The sequence below is a fragment of the Symphalangus syndactylus genome, chromosome 16 (assembly GCF_028878055.3).
Source record: "Symphalangus syndactylus isolate Jambi chromosome 16, NHGRI_mSymSyn1-v2.1_pri, whole genome shotgun sequence".
NCBI classification, from domain to species: Eukaryota; Metazoa; Chordata; class Mammalia; order Primates; family Hylobatidae; genus Symphalangus; species Symphalangus syndactylus.
This window is the reverse complement of record NC_072438.2, coordinates 39335103-39360534: the sequence shown is the minus strand read 5'-3', so window position 1 is coordinate 39360534 and position 25432 is coordinate 39335103. Positions and strand designations below refer to the sequence as shown.

Here is a 25432-nt window from a genome sequence, read left to right as displayed (position 1 = left end):
AGCATATCAGATACTGAGTGAGATGTGAGTTTAAGACAGCTTACTACAGAGTGATGTTGGTCCCTATACTTTGGGTTAAGATTCCGAATGTGTTTCCTTTCTTTACACATATGAAGAGGAAAAAAAGAGATTTTATAATTAAGATGCCCTGGAGCTGAAAATGTACCAATTTTTCCTTTGGTTTAAAAACTTACTTTTCAGATTTTGCCCCTAAAGAGACAGATTTGATTCAGCAGTGATGGGTGGCATTATTTTTGGTTTTTGAACAGAGAATCATATAACAAATGAGTAAACTTGGTAAGTCAGAAGACTCCAAGGTTGAGTCAGCACAGTTTGCTTTGTTAAATTGTAAAATTATTTCCCTGTTCTGAGGGAAAAAAAGTTCTAACATAGTATTTTTCTTGAAAATCAAGTCCAAGGAGGAGGTAGATAGGGAAGAATTAACAAGCAAAAAAGGGACAAGTGCCTTGGAGAGGGACAAGTTAGAAAGGGATGGGCTGTGAAACAAAAACAGCTAAAAGCTTGTTTGAAACTCCCATGTGTATCTTTTTATTAGCCCAAGGCATGGGCTGATTGTGGCTGGTGGGGTTAAGAGTTGATACTCTTGCTCCAGTATCTGTAAGCACAAAGACCTCATTCCCAACTTGAAGAGTGGTTTCACCTAGATGATTGAGGGAACTGGGAAGAGCCCCTGTAGTCCTTGGTGCCTGAACAGGCAGACTGAAGAGTTGTCTCCAGGTGGGGAAGAAGGGTTGGGTAGCTGGGAAATGTAAACAATACTTTTTGAGTAGTAGTAAATTACTAGGAAGAAGAAATGTGAGGTAGGGAGTGGCAGAACTTGTTTTCTGGTCACAATCTTGCTGATCAAAACAGGATCTGTTCCAGACAGGATAAACAGAAGAAACTGGCAGGAACGAGTGATGGAGACAAAAGTGATCCTTAGCTGCTCTCATTGCTCATTGACATAAGACACTCCCACCAGCACCACGACAATTTAAAAATGCCATGGAAATGTATCCAGGCATTGCCATCCCTCTCTAAGGCAACAACCCAGAAGTTATTGCCCCTTTCTGAAAATGTTCTAAATAGCCAGCCCCTCAGTTTGCATTGACATACCGTTAATTTACATGTAATTGAAAGTGTGCTTTCCTGAGTATAAATACAGTTGCCAAGAGCCCATACATTGTTCACTCTGGCCACACGGCCTAAGAGGTAAGCTTGCTCCGCAAGGAGCAGTACCATTTAATAAAAATTGCTGTCTAATATCATCAACTCACTCTTGAATTCTTTCCTGGGCAAAGTGAAGAAACCTCCCAGGCTAAGCCCCAATTTGAGGGCTTGCCTCTCCTGCATCAGATGAACCTGGGACATGGGAGGCAGACATTAAGAGAAGGTGAAAGCTGAAGTTGCACAAGAAAAAAAGGCTATTTTATTATGTAGATAAAGTACCCCAGGTAATCTCTTGGAGCTGCCCTTAGAAAAATAGATTAAAAAGTCTGTTTGGGTGTGGTCACAAATTCCAGTCTTTTCTCTTCTAGTGGTTGATCTTTCCTTGTTATTTGATGAGATCTCTAGGAAGAGGACTTAAAGCAATTGCATTTCTTTTGGAAAGAATCTTTCTTGAACAAAGAAAAAAAATTCCAAAGGGAAACCCTTTCTGAGTTTGGTGTGATCCAGGTGAGATTAGAAGGACTTTGGTTCTAAGGCCGCTGCTAAGGCCTTTTAGCATCTTAAAGCACCAGTCTTTAGGGTTATCACTTTGTGAAATCCAACAGAATCATATAGTATGTAATCTTTTGAGACTGGATTTTTTTTCACTTAGCATAATTTCCTGGAGATTTATTAAAGTTGATGAGAAAGAGATTTTCTGGCTTTTTTGGCACTCTCTTTTCCAGTGGCCTGGCTTCTTATGGTAGTAGCCTGGCCCAGGATGTTTCTTCCCAGTGTTATCTCTGGGAAGCTCCATCTGCTGTAATAGGAGATTTAAAACTTGAGTGGTTTTCTCTGTATTAGTGTCCTCACAGGTGCCAGCAAGCTGATTTGCCAAATTATCTAGATCAGAAGTAGGTATAGTTTTCCATTCTATCCAGGCTCTTTGGACAAGCTGAGAGAGTTCTCCAGAAAGGAGAACTGTAATTCTGCTCACAAACAGAATTAAAGCCTACTTGAATAGATTCAACATCTATAGGTAATTCATAATTTTCTCTAAGTACAACCTGGATTTGATATATATTTTTTAAAACATGGCCTGGAGTACAACTGTAATGGCTGGAAAGTGGCTCATCAGGTTCTTAAATATGGGACTGGATTTTATCGCAGTCTAAATATAACGCCTAAGGTTCTTGCCTAGCCACGCCAAAGAATTGGTGTGGCGGCTGACCCCGTCAAGTGATAGAGACATGGACCAAGAGAGAGAAAAAGCTGTAGGCTTTACGGGGCAGAGTGAAAGTACAAAGCTTCCACAGTGTGGAAGGGGTCCCGAACGGGTAGCCAGAGTTAGATTATATGATTGCCTTTTAAACTCCTTAAGGTGGGAAATACCTGAGGCAGGAAGATGTTACTAGAGCAAGAAACAAAGACAGTAAATTATTTTGTGACGTGTCTTAGATTTGGAAGAAGAACGGAATTGCAACTTAGGTTTCATCTACTTTATGACCTTGCAGAGGCACGGCAAAGGAGACAGGATCTTACAGGACTTTACAAAGTATGTTTACAAGGAATCGAAGTTGGGAGTATAGATAAGGTCCACTGGTCACAGACAAACGGGCAGTTAACGTTCCTTTTAGTTTCGGGGGAGGGGGAAGAGAGAGGGAGAGAGGACACACGGAAACTTACAGCAAAATTTTTGCTGTTTACAGCTTTCTTGGGGAAGAAAACACAGGCACAAATCCTGGTATTAGAAATGTTTTAAGCATATATCTTCAATATTATTCATCCAAGACCGAAGTAAGTCCTGATGCAGGAAATGAGTGAGTTTCACAGCTTTCTGAGCCCGTACTTGACTTAGTAAGCCCAGCTGGCACCTCCTCTCATAAAGTTTTAAGGAAAGCCTCAAGAATGGCCTCATGGAAGTTTTTGCTACGCCTTCAGTTCTGTCACAGTCTTTAGAGATGTTTTTGTCTAACTCTCCCTCAGGATCACACCAAAAAGCCTTGGTCATTCAGCATGGTGCCTGATCTTCAGCAAATATGTGAGTCAACTGGTATAGGTCAGAAAACCTGGGGTTGATAGGCCTGACTTACTATGTTGAGTTAATCAGCAAACTGGGGAGGGCTCTCAGTGATCCGTGGAAATTCCTTGGCAATGGCTTGAAGTTAAGCTTGCATAAAAGAAAAATGGGAATTTGAGGTTTAGAAGAATTATCAGTGAGTTTAACTTTAAAATGACAGGTTTTAGCAGACCAAAGAAGGATAGAGAGGAAGAACAGAGGAAAGGGAAGGAGAGGCCTCTTCTAGAGAGGACAGAGTCTGGACCTAAGGCTTTCCTTAACTGTTTCTTTGTCTCAGTTAATTTTGAGATAACATATTACTACTCTAATAATTTACACATGAGATAACAAAGGCGCAGATTGTTTTTTGTTTTTGTCATTGTTGTTTTTTTGACAAATATCTCAGACTAGTTAAATGACAGAAAATAGAACTAGAACTAATGACTTTCTAAGTTCAAAGTGTGTGTGTGTGTGTGTTTGTGTGTGTGTGTTGAATGATACCCTGCTTCCTTATCAAAGGACAGAGACACATTGTCTTTGTCATAACTGTAGGGTAGTCCAATATTCATGACAAACAACCAACAGGTAATAAAGAGGAGCTCAGATTAATTCAGTTTATTTTGGGCCCTTTTTGAATAGTAGAATTCTTTTCAATGTTTCTACAGTGTCTCTGTGTGTTTTGTTTTCAATTGTGCTCAAATGGGTCAACCTCTATTTTCATAGTTATTAAATTCATACCTTAATCACAGAGATTAAAATAATTAAAAGCACCTATAAGTCTTAAGTTCATAAATCACTTCTGACACCATAATTATGTACATAAGAGACTACTGCCAAAATTAAATCCCTATGTCTCCATGTTTTTGTCTGAAATTCCTTTGTCTAGTATTAAGGAGTTAAGAAAAAAGAACAACTTCTGCCATACTTCCTACAAAAAACCCCACAAAAAACATCTACTTTAAACAGGGTTACTATCATTACAGATGCAAATTTTTTTAAAATTTAAAAACTAGGAACTGAGCTACCTATACAGCTTATTTTAATTGAATGCTTATTTCTCTTTCTATTCAGTTTCCTGGTGACCAATTGAATTGTCAGAAGAAGGCATTTTATGTACAGAGTGTTTATTTATCTCAGATAAAAGGGACTATTCAAGCAGACAACAGAAATAAATAATGCCTGATGAATTCTATCTACTGAACTAATTCTCATTTAAGTGGTAACTCTATGGTCTACAAAAATGAAAATGATTGTATAAGTTAGTTGATGTATTACTGTATTGCTTCTATTCATTGTTTCTGAACTATGGAAAGTACTGTAATGAAGGCACATTTGTGGAATACAAAATGCAAATGAACCTAATTTGGAAGTAGGATAAACAAATTGGAGAGAGTTAATTGCTTTTTTTAATGTAGCATGGTTTGTTTAGGACTTCTTACTCAAAGACATACTATAGCCTGGAACTTTTATGTGTTTTTTAAAAATCTATACTCTAGAGTTTTGGCGGAAAAAGTAATTTGGGTACTAGTATGGGCATTCTGTTTTGATAACTAAACTCCCAAAGCTCACAATGTGGGTATCACCACAGTCCATGGTTTGGACTTCAACCTTTTAGGCATCAGGTTGCACCTTTACATTTATTCAGAGTTAATAAGACTTAAGAAATTGAATAAATAATTATCTCTAGAAGAGTTGAAGTTAAAAGAAAAGATTACATATTTCTATGGGCTGACTTGTGTTCTCTGAAAATTCATATGTTGAAACTCTGATCACCAATACCTCAAAATGTGGTAGTATTTGGACACAGATCTTTAAAGACGTGATTAATTTAGAATTAGGCCCTTTGGGTGAAGCCCTGATCCAATATATTTGATGCCCTCATAAAAAGAGAAGACACTAGCGGCACTGGAGCACAGAGAGAGTACTTGTAAGGATACACAATGAGAAGGTGGCCATCTGCAAGCCAAAGAGAGGGGCCCAATAAGAAATCAACACTATTGACACCTTGATCTTGGTCTTGTCACCTCTGGAACTGTGAACAAATATGCTTCCGTTTTTTTTTTTTTTGTAGACATGGAGTCTTGCTTTGTCACCCAGGCTGGAGTGCAATGGCATGATCTCAGCTCACTGCAACCTCCACCTCCCGGGTTCAAGCAATTATCCAGCCTCAGCCTCCAGAGTAGCTGAGATTACAGGCACATGCCACCATGCCTGGCTAATTTCTTTTGTATTTTAGTAGAGATGGGGTTTTACCATGTTGCCCAGGTTCAAACTCCTGAGCTTAGGCAATCCGCCCACCTCAGCTTCCTAAAGTGCATGTTTCTGTTTTTTAAGCCACCCAGCCTGTGGCATTTTATTATGGCAGCCCTAGAAAACTAATACATGCACTAATTGTTATAAAATGAGATTACAAATATAAAATGGAACAGATCATATATCTTCTGACCAGCACATTTTTCTGTAAAAGAAATTTACACAGGCACCAAGAAAGTAATCAAACAATAGATTCTTAGTTATGTAAATTATTAAGGTTTTTTAATTTTTAATTATTTGAACCAGGAGAGCCCAGTTTGAGGCTCACAAATTGAAGTCCAATAGCAGATGCAAGTCGGTGACGATCTTTGGAGAAAAGACAATATTAGAAATCTAAAAACACATTGTCTTGCTAAATTTCCTCAAGGAACTGTACTATCATCTCAATGTTATCATCTGTCTTTCATTTAGTGTATATGTTTTTGTGGGCATGAGTTTGGATGTGGGTGAGAATGGGCTGTAGTAAATTTCCAAATACTTTTTAACAGGGCAAATAGAAGAATCCTCTGTTGGCCTCCCCCTGGTCTAGTTTGTTCTTGTGTATCAGGAGTTCCTTTGGATTCAAGCAAAAAATTTCCAATTAACAGTAATTAAACTTATAGCAGTTTAGTTTCCTCGTGTAACAAATGCTCATCCTAAACTTAGGATGCTTTTTTATCCTAAACTGATAAGTTTGCCTTCAAATGATTCTAATATGATTCATTTACTTTTTCTAGGCACAAAAATCAGGGAAAGACTAACAATAAAAGGCTTTTTAATAACATATCTTATAAGACACTCTCTTACTAAGCAATTCCACATATATCCCATTGTTCTTAATTGTGTCACATGGTGAACCTTGTTTGAAAGATTTTCAGCCTCAGTAAAAGAAGAAGATAAGAGAAAAATGGTTGTTGAGGGCTTAAAATAGTCAGTGGACAGACTGTGTCAGCCAACCCATGAAAGGAAATAGCCTGTAAAACTCTATCTAACACATTTAATCTTCCCAGGGGAGACATTTTTGCTAATGGGACCAGTTGAGTTCTATGCTTAAACTCTTACTGAAATTATCTCTGTGGTTGCAGTTTGCTTTACATCTAAAAAGTAGCTTTCTTCGATTTTTTTGATAAGCTCTTTCTTGTATCTTTTCAGATCCATGTTTTCTATCTTTAAATATATAAATGTATTTAATTAGGTTGAAGTAAAATATTACTAGGGTAAGAAGTCATTCTGCTTTGTTAAATTTGAGTTCCATTATTGCTACTGAGACTCATTCTGTGCATAAGCCTCTCTAAGTGAGAAGATCACTTATACACTGCCAAGTGGGTAAGACTTCACCTACTTGCAATCTAACAAGTTGGCCTGGCACAGTTTTAAGGATGCTGCAGAATAAACAAAACCATTGGGTTAGAGACTTTGGACAGTCGATTTCTGACAATAAAAGCAGCAGCCAGCGTACCAGCACTTTTTTACACTGGATACTCAAGTACCAATTTCCATGGAGTGACACAAAGAGGGACAGGGGATACTTACGCAGGAGGTGGGTTTGTTATAGGTAAGAAACTCTGAGGTTTGGAAACTGGACTCTCTCATAATAGTCAGGAAGCATGCCTGTGCTTTGCTCTGGATGGAGTCACTATATCTTTCAAGGTGATTTGCAATATAAACATCTGTGAAAAGATAATCCAACACAAAGGGTACTTAGAACCATGCTCCAAAGACTTGCAGATATGTGGATAAATGTAGCTTTATTTAATGAGCCCATCTCCTCTGAACTAAACTGTTTAAAGGTGACACGGGGAAGAGAGAATAAATGGAGAGAAGAAACTCCTAAATACCAGAAGACGAATAAAATTAATTACATATTTCTTAATGCTCATCAGTATATTTTTAATTGCTTAAGAACAGAAGAAAAATATCTCTTCAGAAAAAATAAAATTTACAAAACGTCTAAAGATAATTTTTTCCATAACTCATATCCTTGATTTAATGTACAAATACCTAATTTTGTAATAGAATAATTATATTTGTTGTTTTACAATTCAATGAGAGGATAAGCTAAATAGAACTCTACAAATAGCTGGATGTAATAAACACTATATAACAGAATCTAACATGTAATTACTCTATACCTGAAAATAAAAATACTTAAATACAAGACTGTACCCTTACTAGAATGACAAAGGCAAAATATCATGATATTTTTATAGATATATTTGAATTAAATACCTTATTTGAAGAAAAAAATATTTAATTTACTTAAATTTTTGAACACTAGTTTAGTGTATGAAGTAAAACTACTTATATAGAAAAGACAATTCTTTCTGATTTGGTTGCAGTATACACAATAGGCATATGCTATATTCGGTGTTATCCATTATATGTTATGTGCTATATGATACATAATATATTATGTATATTACTCCATATTTACAGCAGGCACCAGTCTTTCTTACTGGTCTTGAAGCAAATTGCTATGACTGCCTATGGAGAAGGCCATGTGGCAAGTAACTACTGATGTCCTCTATGTTATAAGAGGAATTTCCAACCTACAGCCAGTAAGAAGCTGGAGCTTTCATTTATACAGCTACAGGAAACCAAAGCAAATCCTCCCTATATGAAACTCCAGCCGAGAGGCCAACACCTTAATTGGAGCCTTGAGAAACCCTCAGCAGAAGACAGCATAGCAAGAGATAACTAATGTAATCTCTATGCTCAGAAAAGATGCAAAACCCACAGAGGCCCATAGAGAATCTTCTCCCAACATTGCACTGAGGAGCTCTCAACTACACATATTATAAAAGTTAGTAACTTTCCCAATTAAATAACGAGCTGTCAAATGCACTAAGACAACTGAAAAGAGGCCTCACAGAGTATAATTAGCTGTCTTTTTCCTTTTTCCACACAAATGTTGTAACACTTCTTATTTGCAAGGTGTTATCATAGTATGTAACAGAAAAATAAGTGAGACATGGATAATGTATTAAAGAATTTTCCATCTAGTAACAGATGTGAAATACTGTGCTACTCAATTGTTACATCCTTTGCTCAGAAACAATCTTAGCCTCATATGTAGCTAAATGTGTCCATCTGTACACAATTGTCTAATGTTTCCAGTTCATACTTTTTTTTTCACAGAAAATCTACTGTATTGAGTACACATTAGGAAAAAATCTTGTTTTTCTTAGCATCAAAATTTCCAGTTACTCTTCCACTCTATTAGCTCAGTAAAAAGATGCATTGGAGATGATTCTATCCTTGAAGCACTTGGAATACAAGGGATAATCAATTGATTGGTGAGCTTTCCTAGATTCCTAGGTTATGCCAGTACATATGCAGCTTTTGTTTTGCTCTGAAGCATATGCAAGCTGAAACATAGCATTGAATTATTTAGATATGAAGAACAACTCTAGATGCTATTTGTGGACAGGGAAAGGAAAATGTAAAAGGTGATGTAGTGATAGAGCTGGTGACCAGAGAATATCTCTTGAGAAGAGAAAACAGATTATCCATCTGTCCGTATATCTATCTAAACAACTATCATCTATAATGTGTTGTCATATGGTGTACAAGGGAAATAAATTTTCCATGTATTCCTTGACATTTCAATAAAATCTATAACTCTGGGAGTGATATTTTTAGGGAATAGACTACTTGCTAAGGTGTTACATTATCCAGGTCAGTGCAGAGTGAAAAAAAAAAACAAAAAAAACACCATTGGGATCCCAGCTACATTTGAACTAAAATTTTAATGCACATTAAAATTTATGTGCCTGTCTCTAATCAGATAAATCAGAAATTCTTTGGAATTCTTTAGTATAATATGTGTGTGTATTATTCATGTTTGTATGTGCTGCACCTGACACAGCACACTGCATGGTAACATGCATGTAATGTAACGAGCAATCTGTTGGGTTTTTTTAATTTTAAATAAATAGGTAGATGAAGACTTTATAGCCAACTTCCAGTAGAAGTATGGTATTGTGGCCATAGATTAAATGAGAGACAAGCCTAGTTGTTGTCCTTTACATACATTGACTTCTACAGGTTTTCTTTTGTTTTTGTAAATCTTGATTATAAATATTTAACACATTGAATGTTTTAGCTATCATATTTTCTTAAGAATAACTAACATGGCTGGGCCCGGTGGCTCATGCCTGTAATCCCAGCACTTTGGGAGGCTGAGGCAGGTGGATCATGAGGTCAGGAGTTCGAGACCAGCCTGGCCAACATAGTGAAACCCCATCTCGACTAAAAATACAAAAAATTAGCTGGGTGTGGTGATGGGCCCCTGTAATCCCAGCTACTCAGGAGGCTGAGGCAGGAGAATCGCTTGAACCTGGGAGGTGGAGGTTGCAGTGAGCTGAGATCATGCCATTGCACTTCAGCCCAGGCGACAGTGAGAGACTCTGTCTAAAAAAAAAAGAATAATTTCTCAAAGAACAAGTACAAATCAAATACCTAATATCTTGTTATATGATGTAATATTGTTTTAATTCATGCAAAACAAGTATAGTCTAATGTTGCAGAAAGTAAACTAAGATCATACCGTAATCTGATTGGTGTCAGTACTAAAGTATGTGACAGAATATAAAAATGTATTTGAGAAATCAAATCACCTGTCAGTGATTTTATTGAATTAATTTTTAAATTTTGCCAATTATATAATCATGTTCTGAAATACAATTTTCAGAACATGATCAAAAGTTTAATATTTTACATGGTTTCCATTTGCAACCAAAACAGAACTGCTCTTGACTACTTAGTGTTTGTCTGCAAAGAAATTCCACTGTGCTGTGTTCACTCACAGGGATACAAAATCTAGATTATTCGCTATGGTCGCGCTACAAAACAACAAAATATTTATTTTAATTGAAAAAATCTTTTTAAAAATTTATTTCTTCTAAAAAGAAAAAAACAGGATACATGTGCAGAACGTGCAGGTTTGTTACACAGGTATACGTGTGCCATGGTGGTTTGCTGCACCTACCGACCAGTCCTCTAAGTTCCCTCTCCTTAGCCTCCACAGCCCAACAGACTCTGATGTGTATTGTTCCCCTCTCTGTGTTCATGTGTTCTTAATGTTCATCTCCCACTTATGAATGAGAACATGTGGTGTTTGGTTTTCTGTTCCTGTTTTAGTCTGCTGAGAATGATGGCTTCCAACTTCATCTATGTCCCTGCAAAGGACATGATCTCATTCGTTTTTATGGATGCATTACATTTTCTTTAGCCAGTCTATCACTGATGGGCATTTGGGTTGGTTCCATGTCTTTGCTATTGTAAATAGTGCTGCAATAAACATACATGTGCATGTGTCTTTATAGTAGAATGATTTACAATCCTTTGGGTATATACTCAGTAATGGGATTGCTGGGTCCAGTGGTATTTCTGGTTCTAGATCCTGGAGGAATCACCATATGGTCTTCTAAAATGGTGGAACTAATTTACATTCCTATCAACAGTGTAAAAGCGTTCCTATTTCTCCATAGCCTTACCAGCATCTATTGTTTCCTGACGTTTTAACAGTCGCCATACTGAGTGGTGTAAGATGGAATCTCATTGTGGTTTTGATTTGCATTTCTCTGATAATCAGTGATGTTGAGCTTTTTTTCATATGTTTATTGACCACATACATGTCTTCTTTTGAGAAATGTCTGTTTATATCCTTTGCTCACTTTTTGATGGAGTTTTTTTTTTCTTGTAAATTTGTTTAAGTTCCTTGTAAATTCTGGATATTAGACCTTTGTCAGATGGATAAATTGCAAAAATTTTCTCCCATTCTGTAGGCTTCCTGTTCACTCTGATGACAGTTTCTTTTGCTGTGCAGAAGCTCTTTAGTTTAATTAGATTCCATTTGTCAATTTTGACGTTGTTTCAATTGCTTTTGGAGCTTTCGTCATGAAGTCTTTCCCTTGCCTGTTGTCCTGAATGGCATTGCCTAGGTTTTCTTCTAGCTTTTTTATGGTTTTCAGTTTTACATTTAAGTCTTTAATCCATCTTGAGTTAAATTTTGTATAAGGTGTAAGAAAGGGGTCCAATTTCAGTTGCTGCTCATGGCTAGCCAGTTTTCCCAGCACCATTTACTGAATAGGGAATCCTTTCCCCATTGTTGTTTTTGTCAGGTTTGTCGAAGATCAGATGGTTGTAGATGTGTGGTGTTATTTCTGTGGTCTCTGTTCTGCTCCAATGGTCTAGATGTCTGTTTTGGTACCAGTACCATGCTGTTTTGGTTACTGTAGACTTGTAGTATAGTTTGAAGTCAAGTAGCATGATACATCCAGCTTTGTTGTTTTTGCTTAGGATTGTCTTGGCCTCATGGGGTCTTCTTTGATTCTATATGAAATTTAAAATGTTTTTTTTCTAATTCTGTGAAGAATGTTAATGGTAGTTTGATGGGAACAGCATTGAATTTTTAAATTACTTTGGGCTGAATGGCCATTTTCATGATATTGATTCTTCCAATTCATGAAGATGGAATGTTGGAATGTTTTTCCATTTGTTTGTGTCTTCCCTTCTTTCCTTGAGCAGAGTGGTTTGTAGTTTTCCTTGAAAAGGTCCTTCACATCTCGTGTTAGCTGTATTCCTAGGTATTTTATTCTGTTTGTAGTAATTGTGAGTGGGAGTTCATTCATGATTTGGCTCTCTGCTTTCCTATTGTTGAAGTAAAGGAATGCTTGTCATTTTTGCACATTGATTTTGTATCCTGAGATTGCCGAAATTGCTTATCGGTTCAAGAAATTTTGGGGTTGAGATGTTGGGGTTTTCTAAATATCAATTCATGTTGTCTGCAAAGACAACTTGACTTCCTCTCTTCCTATTTGAATAACTTTTTTTTTTTTAAATTTTGCCTGATTGACCTGGCCAGAACTTCCAGTACTATATTGAATAGGAGTGGTGAGAGAGAGCACCCTTGTCTTGTTCCAGTTTTCAAAGGCAATGCTTCAAGCTTTTGACCATTCAATATGATATTGGCTGTGGGTTTGTCATAAATAGCTTTTTTTTTTTTTTTTTTTTTTTTTGAGACAGAGTCTTGCTCTGTCACCCAGGCTGGAGTGCAGTAGCGCGATCTCGGCTTACTGCAAGCTCTGCCTCCCAGGTTCACGCCATTCTCCTGCCTCAGCCTCCCGAGTAGCTGGGACTACAGGCGCCTGCCACCATGCCCAGCTAATTTTTTGTATTTTTAGTAGAGACAAGGTTTCACTGTGTTAGCCAAGATGGTCTCGATCTCCTGACTTCGTGATCTGCCCGCCTCGGCCTCCCAAAGTGCTGGGATTACAGGTGTGAGCCACTGTGCCAGCCAGCTCTTATTATTTTAATATATGTCCCATCAATATCTAGTTTATTGGGAGTTTTTAACATGAAAGGATGTTAAATTTTATCGAAGGCCTTTTTTGCATCTATTGAGATAATCATGTGGCTTTCGTCTTTGGTTCTGTTTATGTGATGGATTAAGTTGATTGATTTGTGTATGCTGAATCAGCCTTCCATCCCAGGGATGAAGCCAACTTGATCATGGTGGCTAAGTTTATTGATGTGCTGCTAGATTGGTTTGCCAGTATTTTTTTGAGGATTTTTGCATTGACGTTCATCAGGGATATTGGCCTGAATTTTTCTTTTTCTGTTGTGTCTCTTCCACATTTTGGTATCAACATGATGCTGGCTTCATAAAATGAGATAGGGAGGATTCCCTCATTTTCAATTGTTTGGAATAATTTCAGAAGGAATGGTACCAGCTCTTCTTTGTATTTCTGGTAGAATTCAGCTGTAAAGCTCTCTGCTCCTGGGCTTTTTTTGTTTGGTAGGCTATTAATTACTGCCTCAATTTCAGAGCTTGTTATTGGTCTATTCAGGGACCCAAATTATTCCTTGTTTAGTCTTGGTAGGGTTTATGTGTCCAGAAATTTATCTATTTCTTCTAGATTTTCTAGTTTATTTGCATAGAAGTGTTTACAGTATTCTCTGTTGGTAGTTTGTATTTCTGTAGGGTCAGTGGTGATATCCCCTTTATCATTATTTATTGTGTCTATTTGATTCTTCTCTCTCTTCTGTTAGTCTAGCTAGAAGTCTATCTATTTCATTAATTATCATTATTATTTTTTAAACAGCTCCTGGTTTCTTTGATTTTTTGGAGGGCTTTTCGTGTCTCCATCTCCTTCAATTCTGCTCTGATCTTAGTTATTTCTTGTCTTCTGCTAGCTTTTGGATTAGTTTGCTCTTGCCTCCCTAGCTCTTTTAATTGTGATGTTAGGGTGCCAATTTGAGTTCTTTCTAGCTTTCTGACGTGAGCATTTAGTGCTATAAATTTCTCTCTTAATGCTGCTTTACCTGTGTCCCAGAGATTCTGGTATATTGTCTCTTTGTTATTATTGGTTTCAAAGAACTTCTTGATTTCTGCCTTAATTTTATTATTTACCCTCCTAAGGAGTCACTCAGGAGCAGATTGTTCAATTTCCATGAAATTGTGTGGTTTCGAGTGAGTTTATTAGTCCTGAGTTCTAATTTGATTGCACTGTGGTTGAGAGACTGTTATAATTTCCATTATTTTGTATTTACTGAGGAGTGTTTTACTTCTAATTATGTGGCCGATTTTAGAATCAGTGCCATGTGGCACCAGGAAGAATGTATATTCTGTTGATTTGGAGTAGAGTTCTGTAGACATCTACCAGGTCCACTTGATCCAGAGCTGTGTTCAAGTCCTGAATATCCTTGTTAATTTTCTGTCTCATTGATCTGTCTAATATTGACAGTGGGGTGTTAAATTTTCCCACTATTATTGTGTGGGAGTCTAAGTCTCTTTGTAGGTCTCTAAGAACTAGTTTTATGAATCTGGGTGCTCCCATATTGAGTGCACATATATTTAAAACAGTTAGCTCTTCTTGTTGAATTGTTCCCTTTACCATTATGTAATGCCCTTCTTTGTCTTTTTTGATCTTTGTTGGTTAAACGTCTGTTTTCTCAGAGACTAGGATTGCAACACCTTTTTATTTATTTATTTATTTTTTTTTTGGCTTTCCACTTGCTTGTTGAATTTTCTTCCATCCCTTTATTTTGAGCCTGTGTGTGTTTTTGCATGTAGGAGGGGTCTCCTGAATACAACACACAAATAGGTTCACTTCAGGCCTTATTCATCCGATTCACTCCTGTGCCTGGAGATACCACTCAGGGAGGCTGGAGAGCAGCAAAGATGGGTGCTTGCTCCTTCTTCTGGGACCTCTGACCTCGAGAGGGCACCAACCTGATGCCAGCAGGATCGCTCTTGTATAGGGTGTCTAACAATCCCCGTTGGAGGGTCTCACCCAGTTGGGTGGCATGGGGATCAGGACTAGTTTAATGAAGCACTTTGTCGTCTTGGTGGAGAGGGTATGTTTTACTAGGGGAAAATCTGCTTGTCTGGGCTGCCTGGATTCAAGGAGAAGAGGCTAAGTCCACTGGTCCACAGAGACTGCGGCCACCCCTCCCACTAGGGGCTTAGGCCCAGGGAGATCTGAATTCTATCCCTGAGCCTCTGGCTGGAGTTACTGGAGATCCTGCAGGGAAGCCCCGCCCACTGAGGAAGGATGAGTCAGGGTTAGGCCTGAAGAGGCCCTCTGGCCACAGACTGCCACAGCTGGTGTGTTGGGCTGTGGGGACAAGTCATGGGACCAAGCTATCCAGCCTCCCTGGCTCCAGCAGGGGAAAAGAGCAGCCTGGAGCTATAGAGATGGGTGGTGCCCTTCTTCCACAGGATGGGTGCTTCTGCTCCTTTCACAGAGGGAGCTTAGTGTGTTAGGCAGTTACAAGTCCCAGTGCTGGCTGCTGCCCCTCCCACAAGGAGCTTGAAAGGCTTAGACCGCAGGCAGCCACAGAGAGTGTTGGTCGCCCCACCGCCAGGGAGTTTGGTATTCTTCAGCAGATTCCAGCTGAGATGCTCTAAGAATCTACACCTTCCAGGTTTGGGACACTAGGCTCCGGTGGCCTGGGTTCGCAAGTGGGATATTCCGATTTTTGGGTTGCACAGTTCCATGGAAAAAGAGCAGTTTCCCCAGCTGGGTAGCACACTGCCTCACTGCCTCCCTTGGGAGGGTTGAGAGGTTCCCCTTCCCCATGTGGCTCTCAGGTGGGCTGCTGCACCACACTGCTCTGCCTTCTTTCTGTGCCTTCTAGCCAATTTTGATGAGAGAACCTGGATACCTTGATTGCTGGTGAAGGATTCACATGCTTATTATGTTTTGTTTTTTTTTTTTTTTTTACAGTGGGAGCCTCTGATTCCTGCTGCTTCTAGTCTGCCATCTTTGCCACACCCCCAGAAAATTCTGAGTAATGTCCTTTTAAAATCTAAGTGTAGTAGCATTATGATTTTATAGCAGTTTACACAAAATGAGTGAGCAATATGTAACCACTGCTTGTATGAATTATATGCTATACAATAAATTATGGAAAAATATATGTTATGTAATGTTACATTAGATTTTACACCGTATTATAAATTATACATAATTTTATAGCAATATGAATTACATAAGTATTTCTGTTTGCTGGTACTGAATACTGATCACAGAAGAATATAACTTCTGTTCTACATAAATCCATATAATATATCTACAACAAGATTTCAAGGAATAAAACATTAATTTTTTTTAGAAATTAAAGATTTTAACCCAAAGAGTTTATATTGTGTAAACAATTTACAATAGAAGAGCTACAGACTCTAGAAAGATAAAATTTGTAAAAGAAAAGTACAAGATGTTTCTTAATCTTTGTGTTAGTTGTAATACTTTAGTGCAAGCCACCAAAATCCACTAAAACCATCTTAAATGAGCTTTCATGAAAATAAAAAGGGATTTAAGTCTAATGAAAGCATCAGAACAGCTTCAGGAATCTTGGAAAAAGATGTTTGGACTGGAAAGTCCACAAAAGAAGTTATAGTACCAGGTTACTGTTGCTATGCCTCAACTCTAGCTCTTCCAAGAATTTCAAGTCTCATTAAGTAAAAAAATCCTGAATAATAGTAATAATAAAAAGCTGCAGCAATGGGTATGGTTATTTAATAAAACAGTCACTGGAATTTTGTACCACTGGGTGTATCAAAGTTTTGTTTGTGTTTTTGTTTGTTGTGTCTATTAAATGTTTTGGCATATAGACAATGAAAACAATCCAGGGTTTACCTTTTCCGACATGGATACATGGACATAACAAATAATTTCTCTTTTGAAGAAAAGGAAAATGAAAGTGAAGAGTGTTCACAGACAGCTTAGGTAAGATGCTTTGTTAAATGCCAACAAGAACTAAAATTTATTAGTGAGGATATTTGATTACAACGATGATTAAAATCTCTTTAGGTTTAGCTAATTATCTTTTAAATGGCATCCTATACAAAACTTATAATTTCAAGCTCATGAAAAAGTTTACTAGGTAAATTCCCTAACTATATAGTTAAATAAACAGAACATAATGGAATTAAATGATATGACTATGGTCATCCAGCTACTTAATAAAAGAGACATTAACATGAGATGTATCAGTTTGCCTTGAAATATATAATGTATGTGCATAGGCACACGTATCTTTATCTCTAGTGGTTTTTTCTCAACATTTACACACATAAGCATCTACACAGGATAACATTTTGCCTAGAGTGTTCAATTTGACATGTACTTCTGTATGAGTTCATTCTCATGCTGCTGTAAAGAACTGCCCAAGGCTGAGTAATTTATAAAGGAATGAGGTTTACTTGACTCACAGTTACACATGACTGAGAAGGCCTTAATAAACTTACAATATGACAGAAAGTGAAGGGGACAAAAGGCACCTTCTTCACTGGGCAGCAGGAAGGAGAAATGTCAAGCAAAGGGGGGAAAGCCCCTTATAAAACAATCAGATCTCATGAGAACTCACTATCATGAGAACAGCATGGGGGTAATTGCCCCCATGATTCAATTACCTCCCACCTTGTCCCTTTCTCAATATGTGGTATTATGGGAACTATAATTTAAGATGAGATTTGGGTGGGGACACAGCCAAACCATATCAACTTCTATAGGTTTATCGATTTCTATCATTTCCTAGTTTATTGTTATTATTGTCTATCAGTCTGCATCTATTTATTATCTTTCAACTTAATGTATTCTTCCATCTTATTAGACAAAATATAAGACATGGAATGCAATAATATAGATGATCAAATAGAAAATATATAAATATTATTATTTAGAAGAATATGGGAATTGAGATAGCCATTTTTTTAACTTTTGAAAAATCTTAAAATTGAGTTTAATTTTTTTGTATGTATTCATATTGACATACGAATGTCATGCATGACTTTAAAAATATCATCTTTTTTTCTTTTTTCAGCTATTCAATTTCTACTATACCAAAATTAGACTCCTCCTCCCCGTCAGATAACTTATTTTAACAATATTGTATGTATCCTAATAACCAACTTTGTATTCTACATTTTTCAGTGCTCAAATTATCCTATGCAAATAAGAATGCGTGGTATGCATATACACATATATATTTATCTATAAACATGTGTATATATGTATACATAGATGTGTGTATATATATATGTAAATACACCCACCCAGACACATATACAATAGATTCTTGTTATATGTGATAGCCATATTTTTATAAAGACACCACAAACACTAAACCATTGTTTTTAGCTGAAATACAGGGTTAGGTTCCTGCAAGCATCTGTTAACAACATTTTTATCAACCACTCAATACATAACCTTGTTTTATGTGTTTGTTTAAAGAAATCTTATTTAACATATATTATTGCTTCATTAACATCGAACTCATAGCCAGTAGCACTATACCTCATGCCCAAGAAAATCTTATCTAACACACTCCATAAGGCACATCACAACCATCTCACATTTTGGCACTCTTGAAGGGACTTTAGCTGTACATTTGGGTGCCATTTTAAATGGTAAAATCACCAAAAAAGCACACGTGGCACTAAATAAACCATAATAAGGATACTTGTTTACATTATGAGAACTAAAACAAGAAAGCAGATTATTGTGTAGTTCAACTTCAAGTGTATCAGACAAGTCAAAAATTTCATCACTCTGTTCATGTCTATGAAGGACTGTGAAAGTGCCTTGAGTATCAGTTTTGGGGTTAAAAACAAATTTTATGGACATGTATCTGCAGATATGGACTCTTCAAAAAATGAGGATTAAGTGTATATGAACCACAGATGTACAGATGTTTTCTGTTGCATAGGCTTCTATGTGTAACTCTGTACAGAGTTTATTGTCTTTTTATTCTATAAAAATGGATGTCACTAGCCACATTAATTAGGAAGATTGCTGGTTGAACATATATACATATATATGACTAACAGATTTTATATTTCTTTTAAACAATAAATGATATAGTTTTTAAAAATTTAAGATTTGCTATTCAAACAATATATTAAACTTAATTTTTAATTTCATAACATAAAATTTGAGAATTTTTTCATATATTCATTTGACTTTTGAATTAGATATTTTCTATAATATTTATTCATGTTCTTAGAGCATATTTTTCAACCTGACCATTTATTTTTTTCTGACAATTTGTAAGTAGTCTCATATGACACTGACAGTATTCCTTTGTCTATAATTTGTGTGACCAATTTTTTTGATATATATTATGTTTATTGATTTTGGTTTTGATATATTGCCCCACACAACTTTTATATTTTCTCGATTTATCGGTACCAATGGGTTAAGAGGAAAAAAAAATCTGCACTCTTTAATCAAAAGATAGGAAAGGGGATGAGAGAAAGTCAGAAAACATTTATAAAATAATTCTGGTACAACTAAACTGCACAGGGAACTGTCTGGCTCCTCCCATACCTACAATACCAAAGAGGAAGCAGAGAGCCTAGATTTCCACCCTTAGCAGACTATAATGAAGCACTCTCACCCTTCAACTGGGGTAGTGTGAGAAAAAGCTAAATAGAGAGCCAGGACTTTTATTCCTGCCAGACTATAACTTCTCTTCTCTCCCAAATCGCTCCCTCTGCTAGTAAAAGTGGGGACAACATGGGCATATGGACATTCATTCCCACCTTCAGCAGAGAGAGGATATGTGTTTCGAGAAATGGTACTAGAGCAATTCAACATAGAAGAAAAGAAGAGAAGATGAAGGAGAAGAAGAGGAGGAAGAGGAAGAAGAAGGAGGAGGAAGAAGAAGAAAAAGAAGAAGGAGGAGGAGGATGAAGAGGAAGAAGAAGAAGGAGGAGAAGGAGAAGGAGAAGCAGCAGCCAAGTGCAGTGGCCCAGCATGTAATCCCAGCACTTTGGGAGGTTGAGGTGGGCATAGCAGGAGGTCAGGAGTTCGAGACCAGCCTGGCCAACATGGTGAAACCCCGTCTCTACTAAAAATACAAAAATAAGCTGGGTGTAGTGGCATGCACCTGTAATCTCAGCTACTCGGGAGGCTAAGCAGGATAATTGCTTGAGTCTGGGAGGCAGAGGTTGCAGTGAGCCAAGATCATACCACTGCACTCCAGCCTGGGTGGCAAAGCAAGACTCTGTCTCAAAAAATAAAAAAATAAAAATAAAAATGATGAGTTCATGTCCTTTGTAGGGACATGGACGAAACTGGAAACCATCATTCTCAGCAAACTATCGCAAGGACAAAAAAACCAAACACCGCATGTTCTCACTCATAGGTGGGAATTGAACAATGAGAACACATGGACACAGGAAGGGGATCATCACACACTGGGGCCTGTTGTGGGGTGGGGGGAGGGGGAGGGATAGCATTAGGAGATATACCTAATGTAAATGACGAGTTAATGGGTGCAGCACACCAACATGGCACATGTATACATATGTAACAAACCTGCACATTGTGCACATGTACCCTAAAACTTAAAGTATAATAATAAAATTAAAAACAACAATAATAATAAATAAATAAGAAGGAGTGGGAGGAAAGAAAAATAATAATAATAATATAATAATAATAAGGGGAGCACCTTGACCTAAGTCTCATTTTCACACCTACAAAATTTAACTCAAAATGAATCACAGACTTAAATACTATAGAAAAAAACATAGGGCACCTATGTGTTCTAGTACCAGTTAGAGAGTTCTTTGACCGGATTCTGAAAGCACTATCCATAAAAAGAAATTTTGGTAAATTGAACTTCATTAAAATTGGAAACTTTTGCTCTGTGAAAGACCCTGCTAAAAAGATGAGAAAACAAGCTACAACATACTGAGAGAAAATATTTGCAAAGCACCTATTTGACACAGGGTTAGTATCTAGAGTATATAACAAACTCAAAAAGCTCAAAAATAAAGGAAAAAATCCATTAGAAAGTAAGCAAAAGACAGAGAGAGGCAATTCATTGAAGGGAATATAGAAATGCAAATTAACATCATAATAAGATATCACTACACATTTATCAGAATGACTAAAATAAAAAGAAAAATAGTGACAACATTAAATGCCAGAAAGAGTGAGAAGAAACTGGAACACTGACTTTGCTGCTAGAATGTTAAATGGTAAAAATATTTTTGAAAATTGCTAGGCAGTTTTGCTGTTGTTACTGTTGTTGTTGTTGTTGCTTAAGCAACAAAAATACACAAAAATATGTAACTACAATACAATCCAGAAATTTCACTCTTAACCATTTAACACAGATAAGTGAAAATGTATGCTCCTGTAAAACTCTGTACATCAAAGTTCATGGTAGCTTTATTTGTGATAGGCTCAAATTGGAAACAACTTAGTTGTCATTCAAAGGGTGAGTGTTTAAGCAAATTGTGGTACATCCATATCATGGAATAGTACAGAGCAATAAAAGAAATGGACAATTGATACCTACAAGAAACTGAAGGGATCGCCGAAAAATGATGCTAAATGAAGCAAGCCAAATGATTGCAATTATATAACTCTTGAAATGACCAAATTGTACAAATAGAGAACAGATCAGTGGCTTCCAGATGTTAAGGAGATCTTTATTCGTTTGCATTTTTTAAAAGAGAGATGAAGCAAAATATCCCTCCTGATATCTAATCCCCAGTGATATGTTTATGTGAGTCTCTCCTCTCAAGTTGGAGTGGGATCTGTGGCTTGTTTGTAACTAATGCAATATTCTGTAAATGATGGAATGCTATTCTCCTAATAATGTCCTATTATATAGCAAAGGTGAAAAAAACTTTCTATATGCAATTAAGACCCCTAACCAGTTGAATTTAAATTAATCAAAAAAGAGCAGATGCTGTTAATTCCATGGCTGCAAGGAAATAAATTCTGCCAACAGCTTTGTGAGCTTGAAAGCAGACCCAAGTCTCAGATGAAATTGTAGATGAGATTCAGCCTCATGATACCTGGATTTGAGGACCCAGTCAAGCTGTGCCCAGACTCCTGACTCTCAGAAACTGAGAGAGTAAATTTATGTTGTTAAAGATGTTAAATTTGTGGTAAATTGTAGTGCAGCAACATAAAAGTAATACAACAGGGTCTTAGTCTATTTGAGCAGCTTTAGTAAAATATCATAAATTGTGTGGCTGATAAACAACAGAAATGAATGTCTTACAGTTCTGAAAGGTGGGAAATTCAAGATCAAGGGACACGCAGATTGAGTGTCTGATGAGCACTTGTTTCCTGGGCTACAGATGGCACCTTCTCGCTTTGTTCTCACAGAGTGAAAGAGACTAACTCCTTCAGGGCTGTTTTGCAAGGACATTAATTTCACTCATGAGGGCTCCTTCTTCATGATCTAATCACCTTCCAGAGATCCCACCTTTTAATAATATTATACTATGGATTAGTGGTCAGTATATGAATTTTGGAAAATATAAACATTCACTCCATAGCAAATAGTAAATAAAGATTTATTGATGGCAGTTGCTTTCTTTACTTTTTTTTTAAACCTGAGTTATCTTTCTCTGAGTTTAGCTTTATTATATATTTGTTAAATGTATTTTTAAAATGTTTTCCTAAGATAGTTCGAATTGAAGATACACTCTGGATTTCTTGCATATCCTTAAATATTTTTCACTCTGATAGGTAATAAATTTCTAGACTACATAATGGATTCTTTAGTTGAAGTTCACTCATTTAAGAAGTCTGACTGTGCTCATCTAATATTTTCCCATTTTTCAAATGCTTTCCCATTTTTCAGGAGCATTCAATCAACCTGTCATTTAGCAAATATTTATTGACCTTATAATTTCAAAATAAATGTGTATTTTAATTATTTATTTAGTGCCTCTTCTCCCTTATTTTGTTTCCTCTTCCTAAAGCTTCTGTATTTTGCCTCAATAATTCAAATAAGGATATTGTCTTCCTATATAAGCCTACTGTTTCAGATACATTCAAGGTAAACAGTATTAAATTCAGAAAGTGAACCGGGAAGCCAAGAAAGTGAAGAAATAAAGCAGAGTTAGAAACAATATCAAGACACATGGAACAGACAGAAAGAAAACAGTTTAATATACTTCTGACATTTATTGGAAACAGCATTGCCAAGGAAACCATGGATCTGAGCTTAAAAAGTTTTTGATTGTGACAGTTTAACTTCCAGAAAAATTATCAGACAACCAAACTTGTACCATCAAGAAGTGGGCTATAAAAGTTCTTCAAATCCCAGAGGAGTTGTGCAATACTTCCCACATATTGCTTCGGATTTAGCCATGGAACATCATAGTCAAGAAAGAATCTCCCAAAACTGGGGCCATGAAATACACGGACAAGTTAGTTCTTTCTGTCAGGTAGAACCAGGCTCTAGTAAAGACATTCCCTCTGCTGCCAAGGAGGGAGGTCACCACAATGACTATATAAGCAGGATTTGATTATTCCTAAAAACCAGGCAATGCTGAGTGTTTCCCATTTTAATTAAAAACAATATTTTGAATGGGAATTATGACTGTGGATATTATGTCCCTACTCTAACAACATTGCGTATTGTATATGTGTTTATGTGTGTTTATATGTCAATGGACAAGGGGGAAAAGAAAAGAATTTCGTTTAGAGTATAGATACGTTTGTTTTAGAACAGATAAAGGAGGACAATTATGGATACAAAAATACCACAGGACAACAATACATCTTGTTCTTCTTCTATGGCCGACGAAGAATCATAGGTTTTTGCAGAACTATGATATGATCAGATCTGACCTTTGGGGAGATGTATTTAGAAGCTGTGTGCACTAGATATGAGTGGGAGGAGCCTGGAGACAGACTGTGAGCTACCTGATCTTTAAGGCAAAGTGTTAGTTATGTATCTTAATTTCTAGTCTTTCCCAATAAATAGTTAAAGATGACCTAATATTCTGTATTCCGTGAGAGAAATCTAGATAGTAATATGTATCTAAAATCTGTGGTCTCTTAGAATAGTACAATTGTTTACCTTTATGTTGCTTCAAAATTATTTAACTTGTACTTGAACGTCTATAGCTTTAGCTCATCACTCACAAAGTACATAGAATATATGCATTTTCATTTTCTGGCTGTATGTATGTTTAATAGTACTTTTTAAGAAACATATATTTTCTTTTTTATTATTATTTTATATATTTTTTATTCAATGGGTTCTTGGGGAACAGGTGGTTTTTGGTTACCAGGATAAATTCTTTAGTGGTGATTTCTGAGATTTTAGTCCACCCATCACCCAAAGAGTGTACACTTAGGCTGAAATAGCCCCCTCTAATTTTATTTTACATTTTTGCATTTTGTGGAAATTATAACTCATTATTTCCACATTGTTCTCATTTTATAAATGCCAACAATTTCTTTCAATTTTTGAATTATTATTATCAGAAAAAATGATAATACCTCTGTTCTTCCACAGGTAGCAGAATTTTATCTTTGGAATGAATATGGATGTTGGTGTTTGTCTTTGCTCTACTTATCTATTCTTGCTTAACAAACTTCTCAAAATGTGGCGATTTAAGGCAGCTATGTTTTGTAGCTCATAATTTGGGGAGCCAGGAATTCAGGCAGAGCTCAGCTGAGTGATTCTTCTGTGCATATGGTGTTGACTGTGTCACTGCGATATGTAGCTAAAGACTAGGCTACTCTGTAGGCTCCACAAACATGCCTGTAAACTTGAAGAGAGAGTAAGAAAGCAAGTATCAGATAGGTGCATCTTCCTTTAGGTCTCAGGGCCTCTCTCTAAATGTTTTCTCTGGCAGGAAACCTGGTTAAGTAGATGTTCAACTTTCCAAGAGTAAGTATTTCAAGAGCAGGGAATAGTCGTAGCTCTTGTAAGCAGGGCCTAAACACTGGCAAAGCATCACTTTCACTGGTTAAAAAAAATCATGGAAACCAGATTCATGGTGAAAGGAAATGGACTTCACCTCCCAATAAGAGGCATAGAAAAGAATTTGTGGCATCTTTAAAGTATCAGTGTCAGAACCGTTAGGTAATATCTTCAGCAGCTAACTAGCTTTTGACATTGGGTGACCAGATTATAGTTTCCTTAATCCATAAAAGAATATAATTTACCCATGAAATTGAATTTTGGTCAGAGTTAAATCACAGCAGCATACTACCCTCCCCAGAGAAAATGCTCAGCGCATCTCAAGTTTTCTTCCCAATGTCTTCACTCTATCTTATGCAGGCATTATCTTAACTTGATTGTTTTATTTTCCTTTTCTGAATTTCTACAACTATATAAAACATTTATGTTATTAATAAAAATATTTTGTTTTTATTCTTATGATGACATACTATTAGATTGTAAACAGACATTTGTCTAGAGATTATTGAAATAAGAAAATTTCCTATGAAGTACATGGCCAAAACAATTTTTAAATAAAATAAAATTCTCTATCCTGAGATTAAAAAGCAGTTATGGTGCTTCACATTTTTGTCTGCTGCAGTAAACCGAGTTATGGAACAAGGCAATTCCTTTAAGTAATGGAAAATTGAATTATCTAATATGGCCTCTGGAATGCAAATACTAATGGCAGTCAGACATTTTCTAAGC

At 36.6% G+C, this 25432-nt stretch overlaps 1 long non-coding RNA gene across 2 annotated transcripts in view; it reads right to left on the bottom strand.

Moving 5' to 3' along the window:
• LOC129464675 (uncharacterized) overlaps positions 1–7172 on the bottom strand; it is a 131773-nt gene extending 124601 nt beyond the window's left edge. For both annotated transcript variants that reach the window (XR_008651660.2, XR_008651662.1), the window contains exon 1: positions 7034–7172. This is a non-coding gene — a long non-coding RNA (uncharacterized lncRNA). The remainder of the gene's footprint in view (positions 1–7033) is intronic.
• Between the last annotated feature and the right edge of the window lie 18260 nt (positions 7173–25432).